This window comes from Myotis myotis, unplaced genomic scaffold (assembly GCF_014108235.1).
Source record: "Myotis myotis isolate mMyoMyo1 unplaced genomic scaffold, mMyoMyo1.p scaffold_m19_p_17, whole genome shotgun sequence".
In the NCBI taxonomy this organism is placed as follows: Eukaryota; Metazoa; Chordata; class Mammalia; order Chiroptera; family Vespertilionidae; genus Myotis; species Myotis myotis.
In genome coordinates, this window is record NW_023416321.1 from 24,498,151 (window position 1) to 24,518,997 (window position 20,847).

At 45.5% G+C, this 20,847-nt stretch overlaps 1 non-coding gene and 1 pseudogene across 1 annotated transcript; one reads left to right on the top strand and one right to left on the bottom strand.

Annotated features, from left to right (window-relative positions):
* Positions 1 to 265: 265 nt before the first annotated feature.
* Positions 266 to 427, bottom strand: LOC118672574. The gene has a single exon (XR_004973129.1). It is a non-coding gene; the product is annotated as a U1 spliceosomal RNA (small nuclear RNA).
* Positions 428 to 5,836: 5,409 nt separating this feature from the next.
* On the top strand, positions 5,837 to 6,789 carry LOC118672368 (annotated as a pseudogene).
* Positions 6,790 to 20,847: the final 14,058 nt, after the last annotated feature.

Consider the following 20,847-nt stretch of genomic DNA (forward strand, 5'->3'; position numbering starts at 1 on the left):
ATGTTGAGCAGCTTCTCACGTATTTATTGGCAACTTGTATATTTTCTTTAGAGAAGTATTTATTCAGATCCTTTGTTCATTTTTAAACTAGGTCATTTGTCTTTTTATTATTGAATTGTAAGAGTTTTTTATGTGTCCTGGATACTAGACCTTCCGTAGAGATATAGTTTACAAATACTTTCTCCCATTCTGGGATTGTATTTTCACTTTCTTGATGGTGAAACTTTGAAGTACAAAAGCTTTTCATTTTTCTTTTTTCTTCTACAGGGAGAATGTGAGTGCAGTCCCCCACTACCACAAATTATGCACTTGAATTTCCCACATTTGGAGAAATTGCAGGAATCAGCACAGCAGGAGTGCAATGGGTGAACCTCACCCTAGGGAGACCACCTTCGTGATCATGATAGGTTCCCTACAAGGTAAGTAAACGAAAGTTTTTAATTTTGATGAAGACCAATTTGTCTATTTTTCTTTTAGTCCCTTATGCTTTTTTAATTTTAATTTTATTTTTTAAATCCTCACCTGAGGATTTTTTTTTCCCATTGATTTTTAGAGAGAGTGGAAGAGAAAGGGAAAGACAGGGAGAAATTTTTAGATAGAGTGGCAGAGAGAGGGAAAGACAGAGAGAAATATCAATGTGAAAGAAACACATCAATTGGTTGCCTCCTGCACAGGGCTGGGGGCCCAGGGAGGAGCCTGAAACTGAGGTACGTGCTCTTGACCAGAATTGAACCTGGGATTCTTAGGTCCACAGGCCAGTGCTTTATCCACTGAGCAAGACCGGCTAGGGCTGATTTGCATTTTCTTGGTGGCTAATGATGTTGTGCTTTTGATGTCATATCCAAGAAATCACTGCCTAAACCAAGACAACAAAAATTTATTCCTATCTTTTCTTCTAAGAGTTTTAGCTCTTGCTAAATGATCCATTTTGAAGGAATTTTTATTTAAGATGTGAAGTGGAATCTGAATTCTTTGTTTTACATGTGGAATTCAATTGCCCCATATCATTAGTTGAAAAGACTATTCTTTTACCACTAAATTGTCTTGGCATCCTTATCAAAGATCAATTGACCATAAATATAGGAATTTATTTCTGGACTCCTAATTCTGTTGTATTGATCTATATATTCTTATGCCAGCACCACACTCTCTTCATAGCTTAGTAATAAGTTGTAAATTTGGAAGCGTGAATCCTCCAACTTTGATCTTCTTTTTCAGGATTCTTTGTCTAGTCTGTCCCTTGCACTTCCATATGACCTTAAGGACTGACTAGCTTATCAGTTTCTGTATAAAAGCCAGCTAGTAGTTTGATGGAGATTATGTTGAATCATAGATCAATTTGATGAGTATTGCTATTTTAACAATATTAAGTTTTCTGATCTATGAGCATGGGATTTCCTCCCTTTTATTTAGGTCTTCTTTAATTTCTTTTAATATTGTATTACAATTTTCAGTGTACATGCCTTAAATTTCTTTTGATAAATACATTCCTAAATATGTCATTCTTTTGTTATTATAAATTGAGTTATTTTCTTAATATTATATTCAGATTGTTCATTGCCAGTATATAGAAATACAATTGGTTTTTGTGTATTGTAGTTTGTATTCTGCAACCTTGTTGATCTCATTAATAAATCCCTAATAGTTTGTGTATGTCTATGTTCTTTAGAATTTTCTATACATGAGACCATATCATATATGAATAGAAATTGTTTTACTTCTTCCTGTCTGATCTGGGTTCCTTTTATTCCTTTTTCTTGCCTCATTGTTCTGGCTAGAACCTTCAGTACAGTGTTGAATAGAACTATGAGAGCAAACTTCCTTATCTTGTTCCGGATCTTAGGGGGAAGGCTTTTCAGTCTTTCACCACTAAGTCTAATGTTAGATGTAGGGGTTTTGTATATGCTCTTTATCAAGCTTCGGAAGTTTACTTCTATTTATAATTTGTTGAGTGTTTTTTTAGTAAAAAGATATTGAATTTTTTCAAATATTTGTTCTGCATCTTTTGAGATGATCATGTGGTTTGGGTCCATTATTTTATTAATATGGTATATTATATTGGTTTTCAAATACTAAACCAATCTTGCATTCCTGGGATAAATGCCAGTTGGTCATGATGTATAATTCTTTTTATTTGTTGCTGAGTTCATTTTGCTAGTATTTTGTTGAGGATTTTTGCATCTATATTGATATGTTGATACATATTTTGCTTGTGATATCTTTGACTGGTGTTGGTATCTGGGTAATACTAGACTAATGAAATGAGTTGGAAATGTTTCCTCCTATTGTATTTTTTGGAAGGGTGTGAATATTGGTATTAATTCTTTAAAGATTTGGTAGAATTCAGCAGAGAAGCCATCTGGGCCTGGAATTTTCTTTGTGGGAAGTTTTAAAAATACTAACACAATCTCTTTAGTTCTTTTAAGTCTATTCAGATTACCTTTTTCTTGAAGTAATTTCAGTAGCTTGTGTTTCTAACAATTTGTCCATGTTATCTAGGTTATCTAATTTAATAGCATTAAATAGTATACTTGTTCACAGTATTCCTTTGTAATTCTTTTCCTTTCTCTAAGATCTGTAACAATGTCCCTTCTTTCATTCCTCTTTGTAGTAACCTGAGTCTTCTCTTTTTTCCATTGGTCAGTCTAGCTGAAGATTTGTCAATTTTGTTCATTTCTTCAAAGAACCAACTTTTAATCTTATTATTTTTTTATTGCTTTTCTATTAACAGGATGGTTTGGGGGTACCCAAATGATATAAGCTGTTTGGGTCAGGGAAAGCTCAGACTGGGACTATTTCTTTGAGCAGCTGGATTCAAACTCAACTCCTTGTTTATTTCACTCTAAACAGAGGTTTTTTAGTGCCTCCTTCATCCCTATGACTCCTTGAGTGGTATGACAAAGAAGATAGAGACCATACCATTACTTGAGGCCTATGAGGAACAACTGTTCCATTAAATCCATAAACACTTCTTAAACATTAACAAGCTGTGAGGAGAACACCAAGGGGGACAGGGATGAGTAGCCAGAATCAGCCTCAGAATTTTCCAAGTCCACAGTCTAGTTGGGGAGACACACATGTACACAACCAACCTTAACACAGATCACACTACAATGAGGGCTGTGGCTGTGAGCAAAATACTCATGGGGAGCATGGGCCTAGGGAGGCAGTTGATTTGTCTGGAAGAATTAGGAAACAGGAGAGTTGGCATTTGAGGTAAGTCTTAAAGCATGGTAGGATCCAGGGGAAAAGAGAAAATGGAGGGAGGGAAGGTTCTTCAGTCAGAAAGAAGCATACAAGCCAAGGCAGGGAATGGTAGGAAGCCAGGCCTGGCAGGGACAGAGTGTGCTGGGAAGGGAACAGGCTGGACAGAAAAGCTAGGACCAGACTTTGGACGGGCCTAAAGGATGTGCTTAGGAGCTAGAATGTTATCCTTAAGGAACTTGGGGCCCAATGAAGGGCACTGAGCCGGAGGATGCATGCCCAGCTTCCGTAGGAATGTGGGGCTGCAGCAAAAACCTAAGTTGGTTTATTCAGGTTCTATGGTACCATCCAAACCCCTAGAAACAGTAAAGATAGCTGCCTTTACCATTGTTGATCACCCCTCCTTGCGACTGTCTCCTCCCTAAGCTTCCATGGCACAACACTGCCCCGATTTCCTTCCTACCTTTCTGGCTGCCTTAGCAGGCTCCTTTCCCTCTGCCCATCCTAAGTGTTGGTGTTCCTCAGAGTTCTCTTCTAGATCCTTTTCTCTTCCCACTAGACCAGTGGTTCTCAACCTTCCTAATGCCGTGACCCTTTAATACAGTTCCTCATGTTGTGGTGACCTCCAACCATAAAATTATTTTCGTTGCTACTTCATAACTGTAATTTTGCTACTGTTAGGAATCGTAATGTAAATATCTGATATGATGTATTTTCATTGTTACAAATTGAACATAATTAAAGCATAGTGATTAATCACAAAAACAATATGTAATTATATATTCAATATATGTTTTCCGATGGTCTTAGGTGACCCCTGTGAAAGGGTCATTCAACCCCCAAAGGGGTCGCAACCCACAGGTTGAGAACCGCTGCACTAGACAGTTCTCCCTTGGAGATCTCACATGTTGCCATGGCTTCAGTGACTGGCTATGGACTGGGAACTCCCAAGTTTATAGGTAGCTTTCTCAGACCTCTCTCCTTGTGTGGACCATCAGATCTCACTGTCCATTAGACATCTCCATTTAGGTGCTGTCTTCATTAAAATTAGGTCCAGCTGTGAGTAGAAGGCAACCCCCCCCCCCCCCAAGTAAAATGGCCCAAACAAGATAAGAGTTTATTTCTCTTTTAGATAAAAGGAGTTCAGAGATATGAAGACCAGGTCTGGGATGACAACCTAGGAGTTGTATCTCTGAAATCTGTCCCTTTGCCTTTATCCCCAAGCCACCATCCTCCTCCAGGTCAACTGCAACAGCTTTGCCATTCTTGCTCCTCTCAAATAAATTATCTATATCTACAGTATCCAATATGTGAGCCACTAAACATGTGTGGCTACTGAACACTTAAAAGGTGGCTAATTCAAATTGAGATGAGCTGTAAGTATAAAACACACATTGGATTTTGAAGGTTTAATACGAAAAAGTAAAACATCGTTAAGATTTCTCTATTGATTATATGTTAAATGATAATATTTTTGATATATTGAATTCAATAAAACATTAAAATTTCACCTGCTTTTACATTTTTAATGTGGCTACTAGAAATTTTCAAATTTCTTGTGGCTCACATTTATGGCTCTCATATTTCTGTTGAACAGCACTGCTCCCCACAGAAGCAAAAAGGATCTTTCTTAAACACAAATATGAACTTGTCACACGTCTTCTTAAAACCTTTCAGTGGCTTATCATTGCCTTTAGGATAAAGTTCATTCTACTCCATATGGTTTTCAAGCCCAGACCCAGCCTCACCCTCTAGCCTTATCTTGCACAACCTCCTCTCTCCACCTGCCCCTTGCACAAACACACACCCTTTGTAGTTGAAACCCACACACCAGGTCCTTGCACCTTAGAGCCTCCTGTTACTGTTTCGCAGCTTAGAAAGACATCCAGTGGATTGACTGCCTTTTAACCCCTCTAGAGACCCCCCCTGCCATGGGCTGTTCCATGTGGAGTTTCTGATCCCAAAAGAGTCCAGCACAGAAAGGGTGGCTAGATTCCCCTTTGCCCTACCCAAGTGGGTCCTGAAGGTAGGACTCATGCTGGGACTCCCTCTTGGGGCAGACCCTGCACCTGGCAAAGCCATTGCTCACAGCTTTTATTATCCTCCTCTCTTTTTTCCTTTCACAGCCAGGTCAGGTCTCACAAAGCAATAGGTATTACCTGCAGTTCCCAGCCTGGAGAATTGAAAACACACGCCCAGCATGCTGCCAACAGCAGCCACCAGGAAGAGGCTCTGCAATTACACACAGACAGGGGTCTGCCTTCCTGTTCTCACTCATCTATGAAACGCTTCCATTCCCTTCATGTCCCACGGTGCCTTAAAAAAATGAAATATGAACCTGGGCCCTTCAGAAGGGTGAGTTCCGACTCCCCACTCCACATGGCAGACAGTAGAGCTTGCCAGGATTCAAATCCTTTCAGTCATGCATTTGTTTCTTCATCCAGGACACACTTAATGGCCCCCTGCCATGTGCCAGCACTGGCCCTGGGGTTGGGAACACATTAAATACGACCCCTGCCCTACTTTTGAAAAGCTCACAGTCTAGTAAGGAAGTTAAGGTATCTAAGTAGTTTCAGGAAAAAAAAAAAAATCAAAAAGTGATGTATTGAGGGTTTCTTGGGCAACTGCAGTCATGACGGCGGCTGCCCCCAGTGCGGGCGGCTCCGTGCCCGAGGTGGAGGGCTCCACGAAGCGCCGCTGCAGTACAGCCTTCTTCTGCAGTACCTGGTGGGTGACCAGCGTCAGCCCAGGCTCCTGGAGCCCGGGAGCCTGGGCGGGATCCCGAGTCCGACCAAGACTGAGGAGCAGAAGATGATCGAGAAGTGATGGAAAGCTGTGTGCGCCTTCAAGGCAGCGCTGGCCTGCGTGGGAGGATTTGTCTTGGGAGGTGCATTTGGGGTGTTCACCGCCGGCATCGATACCAATGTGGGCCTTGACCCTAAGGATCCTGACCGTACACCGACAGCAAAAGTTGTTAAAGACATGAGGCAGAGAGGAATGTTGTACGCCAAAAATTTTGCCATTGTGGGCGCCATGCTTTCTTGCACTGAGTGTTTGGTTGAATCGTACCAGGGAAGATCAGATCAGAAGAACAGTGTCATTAGTGGCTGCATCACCGGAGGAGCCATTGGTTTCAGAGCTGGCTTAAATGCTGGAGTCATTGCTTTCTCTGCTGCAATCGATGATCTATGGTGAGAGTGACTGCCTCCGGGGATGGACCCCACCGCCCAGGACCAGAGCTGTTCTGTGGAGGGCATTTCTGCAACACTCCAGGGCCCTCGCTTCAGACCCTGAAGACATTTGTTTCCTCTCAGACAGTCCATGTTGTGAGGAGCCACCTGGCCACTGGACGCCTCCAGCCTCGGAGCAGCCACATTCTCTGCTGCTGGACTTGTAGAAGTTAAGCTCCACACTTGGCCCTCTGGCTGGTTAGTGCTGTGGGAATGGAGGTGACTTTACAGACCCAGGAAGCTGCTCGACCTTGGAACTCCATGCAAACATCCATCTCACGTATCCATCAGGGCAGGGCAGAGTAAATGTATGCCTGCTGACCAATTGTGTCACTTTGTTTAGCATTCTGCTATCCTTGTTGAAAACAAATTTATATTACAGTTTTTTAAAAAGTGGTGTGTAATGAAGAAAGTGAAGATAAAATCCTAGATAAGAGAAAGATAATTTTGGAAAGGTGTCTGTTCCTTGAGAGGTAATATAGTATAGTGGCTAAGAATATAGACTCTGGAAACACAGGCCTGGGTTCAAGTCCTGAATTTGCCACTTAATAACTGTGTAACCCAATGGAGAAATGGGGAGAATTTTGAGGTTATGAAGAAAAGTTAGTATCCAGAAAAGTTAGTATAGTAACAATGAATGTCAGCTGGTATAAACAGGGACCATAGCAGGTGTGGGGCAGGAAGATAGGGCATTCTAGACAGATAGGGGTACAGAACAAAATGTGCTGTTTTATGGAATTCCTGTTGGATACAGTATAGCCTGGGAGAAAGGAAGAAAGAGGTGAGGCTAGTAAATTGGGTTGGGGGTTAAACTTTGGAACACTGAATGCCAAAATGGACTTAACAAGTACAATAACACAGACAACCTTGAGAGGGCAGCTTGCCCACCTAGCCCCAAGCAATGGTCCTCATCTTTAGAGCCACATTCTGTTGAGCTAAACTTCTGGGTCTTCAAAGATGAGGAGCCAGCCCCCGGGGCATGGTGCAGCGGCCTGTCTCCTGGATTCTGCCCACCTGGAAAAGCTTTTCCCTGCCTCCCCAGCAGCTCAAGAGCTGGATTTAGGACTGAGGGAGAACAGCCACTTTCTTTCACAAAGATGCGTGGACGTGGGCATCTCTGCCCACCAGAAGGCTGGTGTTGGGGCACCAAGGCTGGTAGAGGCCTCAGGAAAGGTGGCAGGTGGGGAGGAAGGTAGACCGGGCCAGGTGAGGCTGATCGGCCTCATAGCTTGTCACTATCCTGTTTTCCTCTGGGGTTCTACAGAACCTCCTCAATCCTATTTTCAAGTGGGGCCGACTGAGAGCAAAGATTTCATCAAGTGAAAAAAGATCTAAGGAGAGGCCCTGCTGGGAGACTGCAAAAGGGGGCAAGGGTCCCAGAGAGTGATTCCTAGCTCAGGGACGCCCCAACTCTGGGTTGAGGGGCCAGACTGGAAGGCAAGGTGGTATAGTGCACAGGGTCCTGCCTGGAGGAATCAGCAGGCCTCCATTCTTGTGCATTTCTGTCTCTCCTTGTGGACTTTGGGAACATCTTTTCTCCTTGGCCTCTGTTCCTTCTCAGTAGAATAAAAGGGTTTTGCCAGGAGGGTCTCAGGTGCCTTTACAGCTCTGTACTCCAGTTTAACAATGCCCTGCTGTTAGGATTTGGGGTGCTGGAGTGTGTCCTAAATATTGGAAGGAACCCAGAACAGCCAGACCTGAGAAAAGAGGAAACTAGAGGGCTGTCCTGAGCCCCCGATAGTCAGGGTACACAGGGATGAGGCCTGTAGAAGGGGTGGGGAAGGAGAGGGATGGCGCCTGACATCTTCAGGACAAGGGAAGGTAACTGGTAAAAGGTATCTTCTCCCAACTCCAACTACCTCAGGATCCTGTGGAAAAGCTGCATTATAATCGATAGCCTCATAAATAAATAAAGGAGTCAACGCATCCTGTCTCCAGCTCAGGCCTTCTTTAGGAAAATTGAACCTCGACCCACTTCTGCTCACCCATTCTGAATTTCTACAGAGGCCTCACAGGGAAGGAACTCCTACAGGTCACCTTAGGCATCCCCCTGCCTCTGGGCTGGCCTGCTATGCACCCCATCCAAGAAGGTCAAGGGCTGGGGAGTATGCCCTCTATCTGTCCCCTCTCCCCCCAGAAAGGCCCTCTCTCTCCTGCAGTCTCCCTTCCCCCAGTCCCTGAGGCTCTCTCACTGGGAACCCTCGATCTTACCCTCATCTTTTTACCCCTGGTAAATTCTCCCTGTCCTTTCAGCTCTGGCTCCTTGCTTCTCACCTCTCCTGATTTCATGCCATCTGATCACTGCTTGGCACCAAACAGAATGAGAAGCAGGAGGAAGGGAGCTGCTCCCCAATCTCTGTGGTCTCCCTCCATACCCACCCCTCGGACTCCTTATCATCAGTGGTCAATGAGCCCCTCAGGGTCTGACAGAGTAAATGCACTTCTTTTCTTTTCAATATATATGTCTATTGATTTGCGAGAGAGGAAGGGAGAAGGATAGAGAGAGAAACACTGATGAGAGAGAAACAGATCGGCTACCTCCTGCATGCCCTCCACCTGGATGGAGCCCAAAACCCGGGCATGTGCCCTGATTGGGAATCAAACCTGTAACCTCTTGGTTCATGGGTCAACGCTCAACCACTGAACCACACCAGTCAGACAGTAAATGCATTTCTGTAAGCAATGGACAAAGACCCTTGTCACTTCACAGGAAGTTGACTTCCTCTCTCTGACTTCTATTACAACACTGGAGATGTTTTCCTCCTAGGAAAATGCAAACCTCTGATAAAGCAAGTTCAATATTTTGGATCCCAAAGATGGTGGTCAGCCCTGTGTGGTGATGGGCATCTGCCTTCTGGATGTGCCTTGAAACACATCAGGACCTTTCCTCTGCTGGGGCGACTCGTCTCCCCTCCAGCTCCTGGCCCAGACAGAGAGCTCTTCTGTGCCTAAGGACTGCTTGGGCTGTGACAGCCCCCTTTGTTCATAATTACTGGCCATTAAGCTCCTGCTGATTCCTGGGGACTGAACATCCCTTTAAGAATAGGTTTCTGAGTAGAAGGTACCCCATCCCTGCTTTCATCTCCAAGTTAAAATTTAGAATATTCCATTTCCTTCAACAAACGACAAGTGCTGGAGAGGATGTGGAGAAAAAGGAACACTTGTGCACTGCTGGTGGGAATGCAGACTGGTGCAGCCACTATGGAAGACAGTATGGAGTTTCCTCAAAAAACTGAAAATGGAACTCCCATTTGACCCTGTGATCCCACTTCTAGGAATATATCCCAAGAAACCAGAAACACCAATCAGAAAGGATATATGCACCCCTATGTTCATAGCAGCACAATTCACCATAGCTAAGATCTGGAAACAGCCTAAGTGCCCATCAGTAGATGAATGGATTAGAAAACTGTGGTACATCTACACGATGGAATACTATGCTGCTGTAAAAAGGAACTTTTACCATTTGCAACGGCATGGATGGAACTGGAGAGCATTATGCTAAGTGAAATAAGCCAGTCAATGAAGGAAAAATACCACATGATTTCACTCATTCATGGATAATAGAGACCATTATAAACTTTTGAACAATAATAGATACAGAGGCAGAGCTGCCTCAAACAGATTGTCAAACTGCAGCGGGAAGGCCGGGGAGGGTTGGGGGGCAGGAGGGAGGGGGGTAAGAGATCAACCAAAGGACTTGTATGCATGCATATAAGCATAACCAATGGACATAAGACACTGGGGGATAGGGGAGGCTAGGGGACTGTCAAGGGCGGGCGGGGGGGGGAAGGACACATATGTAATACCCTTTGTAATACTTTAAGCAATAAAAAAAAAAAATTAGAATATTCCATTTCCTTCTGAGTTATCCATGGCAGAGTTTCCGCCCCAGCTTCCCAACCCTACCTGGTCTCCTCCTGTCACCGGCCATTACCTAAAGGCACAACTGGGAGGGTGAGTCTGTAGCTAACGTAACCACAGTGCTTCCCAGTGCTTCCCAGCGCACATGAACAGAAAGTATTGTTCTGAGACGTCTGTACCAGCGGTTGCCAACCTTTCAGACCTCACGGACCACCAATTGGCGACCGTTGGTCTATCCAGTGTACCTTTCCCTGGGCACTGGTGATCTGCTTTCCTCATCCCAGGGCAGAGCTCAGGCCTAGGAAGCAGTCAGTAATCCGGGCTCCTGGCTCTGGCTTGGCTGTCTCCCAGCTGACAGGAGGTAGCTCTGGCTGGCTGCCCAGCAAGTGGCAAAGATATCTCCTAAGAGGCAAGGGTGGCCAGTAGCACAGTTCAATGGACTTGTAAAGCTGGTTACTAATTTTCAAGGCTGCATTAATGAACTCCCCCAATGTATGGGGAACATGTCTATCTACTGGGCTTCCTCCTCTAGGAGAAGGTGGTGAATGCAGTGCAGCTATAGCTCCTAGAGCTGAAAAGGTCTTCAAGAAATTATTTGGCCCAGGCCTCTCCCTTTGAGTGGCCACCAGGGCCCAGCCTTGATGTGACTGGCCCACGGCCTCAGGCAGGACTCTAGGGCCCCAGCCCTGCCTATAGCACCAGCTGGGGATGGCACTGAGAAAATGGGTTGTGGCTGTCACTAGAGGAACTAGCAGCAGGCACAGCAGACTATGTTTTCTTTGCAGGCTGAGGGTAACTAGAGGAAGCTGAGAATTCCTCTGTTCTGCCTCAGACAGAAGGAAGGGGAGGGAGGAGAGGAACAGGGAGGCCAGGGGCTCTCAAAGGAGGAACTATTCCAGCTCCTAGGATAAATGAGGTAGTAGGGATCAGAGGTGGCAGGGAAGACAACCCTAGGGCCCCACGGAGTCCCTGAGTAGGATGTCAGGAGCCTGGGTCTTCTGTTTGGAACTGTTCTGGGGGAGTCATGGTGAGAGCTCTGTGACATTGGATAAGTTACTTTACTCTCTGTGCCTTGGTTACTTTATTAATAAAATGGGAGTAATAATACCCACCTGATAAACTCATTTGAAGAGTAAGTGCCTTTGAGTACGGAAAGTGCTTAGAACAGTGTCTGCCTCGTAGTAAGCAGTAGGTAAGTTTTTGCTCTCCCTACTTTGTTGAATCCTCACACAAAGCTCTGAAGTAGATTACCAATCTCTGAGGCTCAATGAGATCAACTGATTGACAGCATGGATGTCCTCTTAAGGTCCTCTTTGGGTGGAAGCAGCTTCAGACTCACCAGCTCGCACCCTAGGTCCATTTCTGTCTGGAAATTGCACAACTACTTCATCAACAGCAGGGACAAAGGTGGATCTCTGACCTGCCTCAGAGGCCTGGCAAGCCTCTAGGGGCCAGGCTGGCTGGCGGCTTCAGGACCAGCCAGAGGTCCCGCCCATCAGCTCTTGCAGCACCCAGATCCGGGAGCCTCCTAGACACCACACCCTGCACACCTCCCCTCCCTCCCCCCGCCCATCCCCCACCTCGGCCTCCCCTGGAGACATCACCTGCCCACATTGTCTCCCTTCCTTGTGCAACATGCTGGCTGCCCAGACTGGAGGGACACTTTGGATCTCAGATCTCAGGATAAACAAACTGCTGCTCAGGCCCAGCCCTCTGCTGGCTGGCTTGCTCTCCGCCCGCCCGCCTCAATCCGCAGTGCACAGTCGCTCTGTTGTTCTCTGTTCTGCTGCCAACTTGGCAGCTCGTCTCTGCTGTTACTATCAACACCTCCGAGGGAGAAGCGAGAGGAGTCAGCTCTGATCGCCTGCGCACTGAGCACAAATTCATGTCAGAGCCAGCCCTGGGATGCCTCTCAAGCTCCCTAGAGGAAAGGTGGGCCTGATCATAGCGGCCTGATTGCAAACCAGCCTCCCAGCAGAGCCCAGGCCTGGCCAACAGCTCTGATAGGCAGCAGGAGGCAGGCGCACAGGAGGGGGCTGCTGGGCCTGTCTCAGCCCAGCTCTTCCATGGTCCGGGTGGGGTTGGTGGCTTCAATTCCTAAGATGGTTGGTGAGGGGTTGGGCAGCCTGTGGCCAGGGTTGAAGAAACAAGTCTTTCTCCCTCCAGACTGTGAGCCCTGGAATGCCGGGACTGTGCCTTCTGCCTTCCATCTTTCTTGGACTCATGTGTAGAACTCTTGCCTCCCTTGTCAGATTGGATTGGGAGCCCCTAGGTGACTATACTTTCCCCACTGAATAGAAACTTCCCACAGACAGAAACTACCTTTTTCTCTTTCCAGACCTCTCAGGCCCTGCCCATTTGACCCATAAAGCAGCTAATGCTCCTCTCTGGCTCCTGCCAGGACTCCTGCGGTCCAGTTTGGAAGAAGGGAGAATCCATATCTTTAGGGACCCAATGCCCTCCGCTCCCCTCCCTTCCCTTCACTTCCCTTTCCTCTCTCCCTCCCTTCCTTCCTTCCTTCCTTCCTTCCTTCCTTCCTTCCTTCCTTCCTTCCTTCTTTTCTCTACACTCACCAGGCCCTCCTCCCAGATGTAAAAAACGATCCTAAGACCTCCCTCTATTCCCCGTTTCAGAAGTCAGAAGACCACCACCAAGAGAGACACAGCCACCTTCCTGGTAAGAACCCTCCAGGTCCCTGGAAGGCCAGCTGACTTCCCATGGGCCAGAAAACAGGAAAAGAGAATTCATTCAATGAGCCAGGATGTAAATAAGCCACAGGAGGCTGCGCCATTCCAGGCTGAACCTGTGAGCATCTCTCGACTGAAGCCCTGTCAGCGTTTCCATGACAAACTGGTATTTCTGGAGGCCTCACTTCAAGAGCATGCCTTGTGGTAAGACTTGACACTTTTTATGCTGTCATAATTTTTTTTTACCTAGAAAAGATTGGATGCTCTAAAAACCAACCTGCTCATTATATGTGTTTACTTTCCATCCTGAGAGTTTTGTGGGTATTATATTCGTACGGCGTTCATGCAAGCATGTGATATACATGTGGGAGTTCTGTGGTAGAGAGCTGCCATGGCAAATACACAACCAATATACTGTGTGCTAAGACATATCCCCTCCCTAAAACATCTCCCCATTGTGACAATGTACCACCCCCTAAGAGGGACTAAGCCATCATCTGATGAGGGTTAGGAAAAGAACCATGAGGCACCAGGAAGGATGGCCAAAGGGTAGAAGATCCTTAAAAGAGGAATGAGCCGAAACCGGTTTGGCTTGGTGGATAGAGCGTCGGCCTGCGGACTGAAAGGTCCTAGGTTCCATTCCGGTCAAGGGCATGTACCTGGGTTGCGGGCACATCCCCAGTAGGAGATGTGCAGGAGGCGGCTGATCGATGTTTCTCTCTCATCGATGTTTCTAACTTTCTCTCTCCCTTCCTCTCTGTAAAAAATCAATAAAATATATTTTAAAAAAATAAAAATAAAAGAGGAATGAAAGGCATCCAAGATGTTTTACAGGGTTGGTAGGCCTGCCTGTGGGAGGACACATGCCCACTGTACACACACACACACACACACACACACACACACACGGCTTTTTATATAGGGTAGTTGTTCCCCAAGTATAGTGGTGTTCAGATTCACCTGGGATGCTTCCAACAGTGCAGTTATCCAGGCCCTGCTGTAGACATACTGAATCAGAGTTTCTAGGGCTGGAGCCGAGCCCAAGACTACATTGTAGGGAAGCATCCAGGTGATGCTGATTTACAAACCCTGATCTAAAGGATAGAGCACTGAAAGAAGAAACAAAATACTTGAACGTGGGCTGTAGCATCTCCATTTAGTGAGCACTACACTCTCTGAACCTGTGGGAAATGTGTGACCAAGTGGCCATGGCCTGTGGCCATTCTGTGTTATGGAAATGCCCATTGAAAACCATCAGACAATGCAAGTGTTAATTGTTATCCCATACACACACAGAGCACGTGGGTACATGTGCATCCAGGTACCTGCATTTTCTACAGAGAGGACAGGTCTGATCTTCATCATTCTCCTTCACCTAAGTGTGTGGCTGTTTTCACTTCCAGATGGACTTTTTTCACTTCAGGACATGCCCTCTGTTCTCTTCCAATAGCTTGGCAAACAGTAAAAAAAAAAAAAAAAAAAAAAAAGATTTTTCTATCTAATGATTTTTATCCACCATTTATGATCTCTCAGATGTTTGTCCCTTCTGGGGAGTTGCTCCTGTTTTATGACAAGGGAAGGGGGAGCCCAAGCAGGTGGGCTCAGAGGACTTTATACCATTGAAACAAAAGTACACACACAAAATTCCTCATACAGTGTCTGGGTTTCACGAACTTCCTGACACCTTTCCAAGAGTCCAGGAACCCCAGGCACAGAACACATGCCCCACCTGGCTCTAGCAGCCCAAGCCCCCTGAGCCCCCAGGGAGTTATGGGCCAGCACAGGAGGCATCCTTTCAGCCCCTCTGTTTGCTGAATGACCCACTCATCACTCCCTCCCCTCAAGCTTTGAGATAGACTTGCCTGACCTTCTGCCCCTCCCCAGGAAGGTTAAAATCCAGTTACACAATGACACACCACCTATGTTAGGACACAATCTCACTTTGCTTCTCACTTTCAGCCAATGTTATTTTTTCCCCCACTGAGAAAATAGAAATCAGAAGAAAAAATCCTGTCCTCCCACCACCAAAAATATTATCCTCCAATATTCAGGCTCTCACTCTCTGCCTTCACTCCTCTATATGATGAATGGACCATGTGTCTGTCTGAGGCCAGGCCCTCCCTTATATACTGGATTAGGCATGACTCCAGCAATTATCTGCTTACTCATCACATGGTCAAATTTTCTCTCTCTATTGGACCATTCCCAACAGCACACTAATGGAATATAACTCTCATCTTTTAAAAAAATCTTGCCCCTACCTTCCCCTCCAGTGACTTCACCAAATATTTGTCTGCTAACTATTCATAGCAGAACTTGAAAAAATTGCCTAAACTGTTTCTATTTTCTCACCTCCTATTCTCTTTCATACACACTACAGTCAGGCTTGTGCCCCTTCCAGAATAATGAAACCACATTTATCAAGGTTCACAATGATTTTTATGCTGACAAATTCAATTGTCAGTTCTCTGTTCTTATCAGACCCATCACAGCAAGTAGTCACGTGATCACTCCCTTCTTGAAACACTTTCTTCAGTTGCTTTCAGATATCAGAGTCTACCAATCTTCCCCATACTACACCAGCTGTTCCTTTTCCATTTTTCTTTTCACTAACTTGAAGATTGGAATGCCCTAGGGCTTAGTTCTTTTTAAAAAATATGTTTATTGACTTCAGAGAGGAAGTGAGAGGGAGAGGTAGAAACATCGACGGTAAGAGAGAATCATTGATTGGCTGCCTCCTTCATGCCCCACACTGGGGATGGAGCCCGAAACCCGGACATGTGCCCTGACCAACCAACCAGGAAATTGAATTGTGACTTCCTGGTTCATAGGTCAATGCTCAACCCCCTGAGGTTCAGTAATTTGCTAGAATGTCACAGAACTCAGGATAACACTTTACTTACATTTATGGGTTCATTATAAAGACTATGAATGAACAGCCAGATATACAGGTATGCAGGCTGGGACCAGATACAGAAGCCTCTGTCCCCAAGGAGTTCAGGTGCACCACCCTTCCTGCATGTGGACGCATTCACCAACCAAGAAGCTCTTCTGGGTCTTGCTGTTCAAGAGTTTTTATCTTGAACAATCTCCAGCCCTCCCCCAATCTCTGGAAACTGAGGGATGGTTGGGGCTGATCTAATTTCACCTCTAACCTTACCTGTTTGATCTTTTTGGTGGCCAGCCAGCATCTTGAGCTGTCTAGGGGCTCCATGCTGAGTCATCTCATTAGCATAAACTTAGATGTGGTCCAAAAGGGCTCATTATGAATAACAAGACACTACTATAGTATCACTCAGGAAATTTTGTGGGTTTTAGGAGCTTTGTGCCAGAATCAGGAACAATATGTATATATATATAAATTATAGTTTATATTAAATTTTATTTTGTATTAATTTCAGGTCTATAGCATAGTTGTTAGACAATCATATACTTTACAAGGCGTTCCCCCAAATATATTTTTTTATTATACTACAATCTGCCACATAGTAAGTGCTACATAAGTTATTTACAATCTCTTATTACAGATGAAGCCACTGCGGTACAGAGAGGTTAAGTAACTTACTTATGGGCACACATCAGTAAGGGCCAAAGTTAGGGACTCAAATTCAGAATTGTGTTAAATGAAAGAGCCCATCTAGTCCTGGCTGAATAGCTCAATTAGTTAGAGTGTTGTCCTGATACACCAAGGCTGCGGGTTCAATCCCCAGTCAGGGCACATACAAGAAACAACCAGTGAATACATAAATAAGTGGGACGACAGATTGATGTTTCTCTCTACCTCTCTGATCCCCCTTGCCGCTCTCTCTTTGGGCAAACCCTCCCTGCTACCATTCTTTTCTTTCCTTCTTCTTCTTGAGGTAGTCTGAGTTGCTTTCTTTTATGTACAACCAAAAATGCTTTGACCAGAGTAACAACACCAAAGGACTGAACAGCCAATGTGGGTGGTACAAGCTATAAGCTGCTGGAAAAAACATTTTTGAGGGCAATGGCAAATTCCTCTTTGAGAAAAAACGGAGTGTAAAATATAGGCTTTCAGGCATAAGTTGGAAGTTGAGGGCAGAACAAAAGAAGAGTTGAATTGCTTTGCTTAAAATCAAGAGGAATTTGTGTGTGTTTTTTATGTGGCCTTCTAAGAGGAAAGTTTAGGTTGCCTCCAACTTGACTTTATTGTGAAGCCGTCATGAACAAATAAGCATCCTTGTAGTCAAAACTTTGAACATATTTCTATTTCTTTAAGACCAGATTCTAAGAAATGAAATTATTGTATCAAAGGGTGTGGTTATCTTTTTCTTTTATTGATTGCTTTGAGAGAGAGGGAAACATCAATTTGTTGTTCCACTTACTTATGCGTTCATTGGTTGGTTCTTGTATGTGTACTAGTATATATGTTCTGATGGGGGATCAAACCGGAAACCTTGGCATATTGGGATGATGCTCTAACCAACTGAGCTGCCCAGCCAGGGCAGGGTATGAATGTTTTAAAGACATTTCTAAAAACCTGGTACCAAATTGTCCTCCAGAAAGATTGAAACAGTTTACATTTCCGCCAACAGTGAGTGAAAGTGCTGGTTTCCCAGGCTGTTCATATATGTTTAAATCTTTGACAAACAGGTGAAAATTTCATCAGTGTGTATTTTGATATTACCAGTAAGTTTGGAATTTTTTAAAAAATATATTTTTATTGATTCAGAGAGGAAGGGAGAGGGAGAGAGACATAGAAACATCAATGATGAGAAAGAATCATTGATCAGCTGCCTCCTGCACGCCCCATTGGGAATTGAGCCCGCAACCCAGGCATGTGCCCTTGGCCAGAATCGAACCTAGAAACCTTCAGTCAGCAGGCTGCTGCTCTAGCCACTGAGCCAAAACAGCTAGGGCAAGTTTGGACTTTAAAAATATTTATTGGTCCTATCTATTTTGTCTGGTGCTTCCATCTTTCTGGTGAACAAAATCCAACCAACTCCTCTCGCCTGCTTACTCTGCCCATATCTATTTACTCATCACAACCCTTCGTAGGGTGACCAACTAGTCTGGTTTTAAAACTAGAAGTCCTGTGCCCTGGAAATCCCCCTCAGTCCTGGGTAAACCAAGACAATGGATCCCCCCTACTGGCCTTAGATCTTCCCCTGGAAAATGAGCTCTTCACCGCAAGCCCCTCATGTCCCTCCCAGCTCTTTCTTTGTTCATCCCTCAGAGGGGCACCACACCTACTGCTCTGAGCAGACATCCTGCCAGGGAGGCTGCAGAGATACCTCTATGAACAGGACCCAGGTATTCCTAATACCCATGATGGTCCCCTAGAGGGATAGTATCTTGATAAATTTTCAACTAAGTGCTTAATGTGATTGATAGATAGCTGATAAAGAAGAGATAATATGGGAGCAGGAAGAATGGTCCCCAGCATACACTAGAGAGGAATTAGATGCCAGGAAAGGTGAGTGAGGGATGAAGGGGTAAATGATAGAGTGGAGGTACTTTGAAGTTTGGCCAAGGATCAGCCTGTCCACAGTTCAGCCCAGGAATAGTTAACAGTGTCCCCTTCCCAAGAACCAGGCAGATGTTCCACCATCTGAGGCTACCTATTCCCTCACCCCCCTGCCAACGTCCTGAGCCCTCAAACTAGGCACTTGAGAAACTTCTTCTCCGGGTTCCAAGGCCCATAATGACTTATGAATCTCTTTTATTGGCCCAGGTTTACATTTCCCAAGATTTTGAGAGTTTCTGTCCCTGGGACATCCTGTAGAAATGAGCACCACTAGTGATCATCTATACAGAGCAAGCACTTTTGTGCCCACATTATTGAACGGCAGAAAATGAATTTTCACAGTGCCCAAGAAAGTCCTCAGAGAGAAGCAGCCAAGGACACGAAGCTGTCCAAAACCTCTCTCTTCTCCACCAGGCACAAAGGGGCCTGGCTCTTTTATTCTACTCAGGAGATTGCTGGGAGGACTAGGAGCTCACTGAAGGCAGGAATAAAGTTCTGCCTCCACACCCCCCTGCAGTATTGAGCACAGAGCCGGGCACTGTAGGAGCTAAATAAGCAGTGACAGAACTGGGTGGACCAGGCTTGGAGGGGAAGGAGCAGGAAGGGGAGGAGGGAGCTGGAGCCCAGAGCTCCCCGTGCCTTCAGGGGGCAGGGAAGTTCTAATGAAAAGCCTGCCAGACCTCTAACCAGAGCTAAACCGCCAGTGCGGCTGTGATTGCTCATTGTTTGGTTATAATTAGCAGCGTGTTCTGTGGCAAAGCCGCAGCCTGCAGCAGCAGGAGCGGGGTTAGGAGAGGGATGCCACCCTCATAACCACCAGCCTTCCCCCACCCCCTTGGGCTCCAAACCCTAGGCTCTTTTGCTTCTTGACCCTGCCTGCCCTATGCTCCCAGGCAAAGTCCTTGGCTAGCTAAACTTTATCATTGATACTGAGCCAACACCAAACCCTGTTTTTAGGTTCTTAGGCCTAAGAAGAGCTGCTTACTGTGTTTGCATGAGAGCATGCACTGAAAAATAGGGCACACCTGGGTGTGAGACCAAATTCTGCCTGCAATGTACAAGCTGTGTTACCTCAGGCAAGTTATTTACCCTTCTGAGCCTCAGGTTCCTCATCTATAAAATAGAGACAGTAATAATAGTACTCATCTTCCTTACGGGTGTGATGGCACTTGAAAGGGAGAGCTCAGAGTGCCTGGGGAGCTGCTGGCAGAGTGCCTGGGGAGCTGAGGGCACTCAGTGCGGCCTGGCTGCTGCCATAGAGACGATGGGAAGTGGGCTTCTGCTCAAGGCCTTTCCTCTCTCCTTCTGCACTGTTTGTCCTCGCCCCCACAGGTGCTCAGCTGCCTGCTGTTCTTTCCCCCTTCCCTGTGCAAGGGGAGGGTCTGCCTTAGCAGTGTCCGTCTCGGTGTGAACACGTGCAACTGTGTGGCCTCTCCTAAGACAGCAGTCTTGGACTTTTATTTATACTGTGACCCACAGGCAAAAAATATATTTTACATAGTGACTCAAGGCACACATACATATAGGCAGATAAAACAGAAACAAGAGTCTCACAAATCAGAACTTATCCAAATCAAGTGTGATGTATTCTGATATCTTCTGTCCTCACCTCTTCTCTCTTCTATATTTATATCCATATCTATCTACATAGTTTTGAAATTTAAAAAAAAAATCGATTGATTGATCTTAGAGAGGAAAAGAAAGAGAGAGAGAGACATCGACTTGTTCCACTTATTTATGCATTCAATGGTTGACTCCTGTATGTGCCCTGACCGGGGAATGAGCTTGCACCCTTGGCATAGCAGGATGATGCTCCAACCAACTGAGCTGCCGGACCAGGGCTATAGTTTTGGTTTTGCCAGAGGTCAGAACCCATTCAATCGATTTCATGACCCAACAGTAGGTTGAGACCTTCGGTGTGAAAAACAGTGCCCCAGGAGGAAGAGGCCAGTTAACTCTCCTCTCTCATTATCGAGGAAAAGGCTCCATTCCCTATTAAAGGGATTTTTATCCAAGAGCTGGTGGGAGAAAGACATTTTAAAGGATGAAGCCACGTAGCCTTGTCTGAGGCTTAGACAAAAACAAGTCTGAATCTCTATCCATCATGAGGGTGGATTTTTGTCTGTTTTGGGGGGGGCTTCAGAATCAAGCTTCAAAAAACAGGTCAGTCCTAGTTGGTTTGGCTCAGTGTATAGAGGGTCAGCCTATGGACTGATGGGTCCCGGGTTTGATTCTGGTCAAGGGCACATGCCCAGGTTGTGGGCTCAATTCCCAGGAGGGGGCGTGCAGGAGGCAGCCAATCAATGATTTTCTCTCATCATTGATGTTTCTAACTCTCTCTCACTCTCCCTTCCTCTCTGAAATTAATAAAAAT